Genomic DNA, 6,920 nt, shown 5'->3' on the forward strand with positions numbered 1-6,920 from the left:
AGGCCAGAACCTAGGAAGAAACCTAGAAAGGAACCGGGCTCTGAGGGATGGCCGGTCCTCTTCTGGCTGTGCCGGGTGGAGATTATAACAGAACAAGGCCAAGATGTTCAAATGTTCATAGATGACCAGCAGGGTCAGATAATAATAATCACAGTAGTTGTAGAGAATGCAATAGGTCAGCACTTCTGTTGCAAAATGATTGAAACCATTTTCTATTGCTTGCTCTAATGAATACTATAAATAGTATATGTTGGTTTTTCTATCAAATAATATAGCTGCACTTGATTGAGCTTGCCTGGCACAATGGATCTAATACAATATTCCCAAAAGTGTAAACCCCACCCGTCTGGCACTCTGGGCAGGCGTCATCAAACTCTCAGGGTATTGAAAAGAAAACAAATACAATTTGAATCCAGGTCTGGTCTATAATATACACTGAGTGTACAGAACATGAGGAACATACTACTCTTTCCATGACAAAGACTGAACAGGTGAATCCAGGTGAAAGCTATGGTCCCTTATTGATGTAAACTGTTATATCCACTTCAGACTTTAGATGAAGGGGAGGAGACAGGTTACAGAAGGATGTTTAAGCCTTGAGACAATGGCTCATGTGTGTGTGCCATTCAGAGGGTGAATGTGCCAAACAAAATATTAAAGTGCCTTTGAATGGGGTATAGTAGTAGGTGCCAGGCGCACCAGTTTGAGTGTGTCAAGAACTGCAACGCTGCTGGGTTTTTCACACTCAACAGTTTCCTGTGTGTATCAAGAATGGTCCACCACCGAAAGGACATCCAGCCAACTTGATACAACTGTGGGAAGCATTGGAGTCAATATGGGCCAGCATCCCTGTGGAATGCTTTCGACGCCTTGTAGAGTCCTGCCCCGGCAAATTGAGGCTGTTCTGAGGGCAAAAGGGGGTGCAACTCAATATTAGGAAGGTGTTCCTAATGTTTTGCACACTCAGTGTACATACCAAACAAACAAGACGTTCTATACTCTGAGGAACTAGAGGCTCTGAGGGACCAGGGATTCTCTCTGCAGAAGAAGAGGTGAATGTCGGTGCGAGGCATGAATGGAATGATGTTACCGCGAGCTGAACCATCAGCCTGGTTTAGGAGGATGGGTTGTTGAGAACGTTTCCTACTGTTAGAATATGTTAGGTTGTTACCTGGTTACCAAACACCAGCACATCAGACTCAGAAGGGATCCTTCCTTCAAATACAGGAAATACCAAAAAAGAAGGTGAAGAGGCATATCTTGCTCTCTCCCGTCTCTCTCTCTGTGAGACCGTAAAAGGCCAAGCAGCAGTGGGTGATGGATGGCAGAGAGAGGACAACCATCTCAGACTCCACTGTGAAGCCACCCTGTAGGGTTCATCTTCTCTCTCTCTCTCTCTCTCACCCCCCCCCCCCCCCCTTCCCCACCGAACCACCACTTATTCACAGACAGGTCTCTTCCTCTTATCCACCCCTCATCCCCTCTTCCAGTCCCTCATTTCCCCCTGTCACTACCCCGACCCAGAAACTCTGCTGTGTTTATCACGGTACATTACAAACTGCTCTCTAGCAACTGTCTCCAGGCTCGGCAAGGCAGGCGCCCCTGTCGTCTGGGTGCTGCTGTCACCACATCCTGGCAGCAGGTATCCCTGAGCCGGCAAGTTGACCCCACCCTGGCCGTGACCCCACCCTGGCCGTGACCCCACCCTCCGAGGGTGTCTCAGGGAGAGTTGGGATATGCAACAAACAAACATATAATCCTATTCAGACAGAGAGAGAGAGAGAGAGAGAGACGGACAATTCTACAAAATTAACAAACTTTTCAACAGCGATCAAGACGACACACTGAGCGTAAATATATATATTGATTGCAATTGTTCTCGAATGACTGAGCGTTCATGTGCTAAGGATTAACATTTCAATTGTTATAATTATCACTCTGTAGTGACTTCTCAGTCGACCCCCACTTCCCTTTTGTCTAACAAGCCACCATGCCAGTTTAGCCCACTAGGGCACATTCCCCTATCATTTCTTGTAACCATATTTACTTTGTTTGTTTGTGTGTGCACTTCTGTGATTGTTTAGTTAGTTAATAAATAAATGATTTAAGACAATTGATGTATGGATGACTCAGTGAAGACTGGGTTCGTGCAGATAACCAACAATTTACGACGTTTGGAATGAGACTAACGGGAGGTAAAGTAAATAATTAATTAATTCGAAGACTAATTGATCAGATATGAAATATATGAAAGGTTATATTAGGAAATTATAACTTTGTAATCTGAATATTTTCCTTGGTGCCCCGACTTCCTAGTTAATTACAGTTACATGATTAATCAGTTTAATCGCATAATACTAATTACAGAGAATCTTTGATAAAAACTAAAAGTCTTAATTTAATGATAGTAAAGACACGACCTGCTTTGCTGAGGAGAATCAAGGTGGATATGGTCTCACAGCAGAACACAGAACATGGACCACAGTGTGAGTCGTATTAGGACAACATCCAAACAGCCTGTAGGCATACGTATCTCACATAGGCAGAGAGATAATCTCTCCTGTAACTCTCCCCTATCTCACTATCTGGCTTTCTGGGCCAGGGATTAGGGTTTGGCCTGGGGGATAATTGGACAGGTGTGTGTTTGCGTGCATGCATGAGTGTGTGTGTGTGTGTGTGTGTGTGTGTGTGTGTGTGTGTGTGTGTGTGTGTGTGTGTGTGTGTGTGTGTGTGTGGTGGGGTGATGGGAAAAGGTGTTTTGTTTCTCCCAATGACTAGTCCGGCCAAAATAATTCACAAGACACATAACAAAAACCACCAGACCCTTAAAAACGCTTGGTTCAACTTTCTATCTTGTAAATCCCCTCCTCTCTAGCTTCAACCTGGAGTTTACAGGACGTTGTGTAACGGCTTTCTTCGGTAGAAGGAGAGTCGGACCAAAATGCGGCATGTAGATTGCGATCCATGTTTATTAAAAACAACGTAAATACGAATCAATACAAAACAATAAACGTAACGAAAACCGAAACCACCTAATACTCGTGCACATAACCACAGAATACGGACACTAAGGACAATCACCCACAAAACACTCAAAGAATATGGCTGCCTAAATATGGTTCCCAATCAGAGACAACGATAAACACCTGCCTCTGATTGAGAACCACTTCAGACAGCCATAGACTTAACTAGAACACCCCACTAAGCTACAATCCCAATACATACACACCACATACAAAAACCCATGCCACACCCTGGCCTGACCAAATAAATGAAGATAAACACAAAATACTTCGACCAGGGCGTGACACGCTGTTACTCAAGTTTAAGCACCGCCTCTTCTCTGACACATCCAACCAAACTTAACGCTGGAGAAGAGGAGTGTTTTTTTCTATGGAAAATAGAGTTTACAGGACTGTCATTCAATCCTAAACCCTGCCACCCCTAACATGCCTTAATGTGGAGAGGAGGGGGTTCATCTGGAGTTAGAGAGGAGGGGGGTTTCATCTAGAGTTAGAGAGGAGGGGGGTTTCATCTGGAGTTAGAGAGGAGGGGGGTTTCATCTGGAGTTAGAGAGGAGGGGGGTTTCATCTAGAGTTAGAGAGGAGGGGTTTTTCCTGTAGAGTTAGAGAGGAGGGGGGTTTCATCTGGAGTTAGAGAGGAGGGGGGTTTCATCTAGAGTTAGAGAGGAGGGGTTTTTCCTGTAGAGTTAGAGAGGAGGGGGGTTTCATCTGGAGTTAGAGAGGAGGGGGGGTTCATCTGGAGTTAGAGAGGAGGGGTTTTTCCTGTAGAAAAAGAAGTAAACAGAGGTAAATCCTGTGTCATAAGTTGCACTGGGACTTCTTTACTCCATGCTGCTCTGGGATCAACAGCTTCAATTCGTCAGTTTGAATTTGATCTGGGTTGAACCCCTTCTACATTACTACTACTTGTATCATATATTCTTTATACGAAACAAGCATATAAATCTGAGTGGGGATGATTGTGTGTGGTTGACCTCCTGTGTTTCCCAGAGTGGAAAGCAGCTCTCGCCACGCGGCAACAAACACAACCACACACATGCTTTGTACGCACACACACGCATGTTGATGGAGCCGTGGTTCTCCCACACTTCACAGGGTTCTAGGAAAACCCACAATCCAGTCCTTATATCCCCTCACCCCTCCCAGCTTCCACCTAACTCGCCCCCCCATCCACTCCCCCGCCTTAGCTTCTACTGCCTCACACCTTCCCCACATCAATCCCCATTATGACACAACTCCCTTAACACACATCAGTACACACACACACACACACACACACACACACACACACACACACACACACACACACACACACACACACACACACACACACACACACACACACACACACACACACACACACACACACATACCAGTGAAGGCCATTAGCATGGCTACCTGAGCCAAAACCAGGAAGGGAGGGTGTGAGAGGTACAACACACACACACACACACACACCCTATACCCTCCCACCCACGTCATCCATCCTCTATCCCACTCCCAACGTCTGGTCTCTTCGCTGCCTGCCTACCTCCCTGTCCATGAATAAAGACACTTGTTTCCCCTCTTTCTTTCCCTCCATGTGTTTAATGTCCCAGTTTATCCTCTCTAACATGCTAGCTGCCTCCCACTCTCAGAACACTGGCCAGGCAGTATGGCACCAATCAGGCAGAGAAAACACTTCTAACACACTCAGGAATCCACTCACTCCCTACGCTCCTGGTGTGAGGAGGTTATGTTACATGATGTCGTCAGTGATATTATGGATGAAAGGCAGAGATGGATACCAGTGTAGCTCCATGTTATATAGTCTAGTGTAGACTCCTGTTGTTGCTGGGGCCCTGTGTGTGTGTCCAAGGCTCTGCAGTGTAGCTCCATGTTATATAGTCTAATGTAGACTCCTGCTGTTGCTGGGGCCCTGTGTGTGTGTGGGGGGGGGGGGGGCTGCTGCCTGTGTCTTCTCAACGTGGGACTGATGCAGGCGATGGCCTCGGTGAGTCTCGACAGAACCGGGCTCACTCAGCCGGTTACCATATCCTTCCTCCCGCCTTCCTCTCCCCCGTCTCTCACCCCAGCACCGTCACGGCTTCTTCACATGTGGCTCAGGAACCCCCATAGAACCTACATGCCAAAACGTTTAAAGATACCTTCCAGCGTTACATTTTAATGTGGCTCTGCGCTCAGTCTGATATCAAGTTGTCACCGGGCAACCCGTTAGTGGTGCGTGTGTGCGTGTGTGTGTGTGTGTGTGTGTGTGTGTGTGTGTGTGTGCCCCTCTCCTGTCCTACTCCATCTCTACTGTATACCTTCCTCTTTCCCTCCCTCTCTCTTTCTTCTTCTTTCACTTAAACTAGGCCCTCCTGGACTAGACTCCTGGACTCCTCTGCCTCAAACCCCCTCTCCCTACCTTGCCCCCTCCCTCCATCCCTCTTTCTCTCCCTTGCTCTGGGTTTTTGATATCCCTAAATCTGTCGGTGAGGAATTTTAATTTGTAACTTGGCTGATGTGAGTGTGACGGAGGGTATGTGAGGAAAAACAGGTGCAGCCGGGTAGAGTTCCCCTCCAACCAGGCACAGAGACAGACTCAACTGACTTCCCCCTTCTCCGCATTTTATCTGACAAATATTTCAGAACAAATTGTCTCACGTGTGACCCCCAAAAAGAAGGGCTTTGGGCCTGGGGCTTTCTTGTGCAGAGCGGAGGAGTGTGTGTGTGTGTGTGTGTGTGTGTGTGTGTGTGTGTGTGTGTGTGTGAGAGAGAGAGGGAGTTTGGGTGTAGGGATCTTTTTTAACACAGAGAGAGAGAGAGAGAGAGAGAGAGAGAGAGAGAGAGAGAGAGAGAGAGAGAGAGAGAGAGAGAGAGAGAGAGAGAGAGAGAGAGAGAGAGAGAGAGAGAGAGAGAGAGAGAGAGAGAGAGAGAGAGAGAGAGAGAGTTTGGGTGTAGGGATCTTTTTTAACACAGAGAGAGAGAGAGAGAGAGAGAGAGAGAGAGAGAGAGAGAGAGAGAGAGAGAGAGAGAGAGAGAGTGAGAGAGAGAGAGAGAGAGAGAGAGAGAGAGAGAGAGAGAGAGAGAGAGAGAGAGAGAGAGAGAGTTTGGGTGTAGGGATCTTTTTTAACACAGAGAGAGAGAGAGAGAGAGAGAGAGAGAGAGAGAGAGAGAGAGAGAGAGAGAGAGAGAGAGAGAGAGAGAGAGAGAGAGAGAGAGAGAGAGAGAGAGTGAGAGAGAGAGAGAGAGATTTGAGTGCCACGCCTGAGTAGATGGAAATCCCCTTCTTCTCTCAGTGCCTCAACACAATGCTGCAGGGCACAGCTAAAAAGAGATGTCACTCCACCTCAAGTGTTTCCTGCTCTAATCTAGTAGCTCATCTAGATACGTCCCTCCTCATAGACACGTGCACCAACACACACGGAAACAGTGAACACTTTCCCTCTTGCCTTTCTGTTTCGAGATTTGTTAGAATTTTTGCTGGTTAAAAGGAATGTGCATGAATCAACAGAATGACGATATAAACAACATCTGAATAATGTCAATAATATACAACACGTAGATATACTACCACTATATACTGTATGATTTTGATGTGGGATTGATCCCCCTCCATTGATATATTGCATGGTCCCATGCAGGGCTCTATTTGTTTGTTTGTGTCTTACACCTCTGACAGGAGACTGAAGGGGGACAAGGGAGGGGGGCACTCAGACAGGTTGACCCCCACGAATGTTAACACCCCTCCTTTGACCCCTGCCTGCCCCCCTCTGAGTGCGCTGTCAGGTGGATCTGTGTCAACAAGGTAATAGTATCAAATTGACTGCAGGGGCTGGAGGGTTCAGGGGGAAAGGTGGACACCATTTGTGGAAGGGCTGGGGGAATAGTGGTGGTGGTGGGGTGGAGAGGGTC

Source organism: Oncorhynchus clarkii, unplaced genomic scaffold (genome assembly GCF_045791955.1).
Source record: "Oncorhynchus clarkii lewisi isolate Uvic-CL-2024 unplaced genomic scaffold, UVic_Ocla_1.0 unplaced_contig_572_pilon_pilon, whole genome shotgun sequence".
Classification (NCBI taxonomy): domain Eukaryota; kingdom Metazoa; phylum Chordata; class Actinopteri; order Salmoniformes; family Salmonidae; genus Oncorhynchus; species Oncorhynchus clarkii.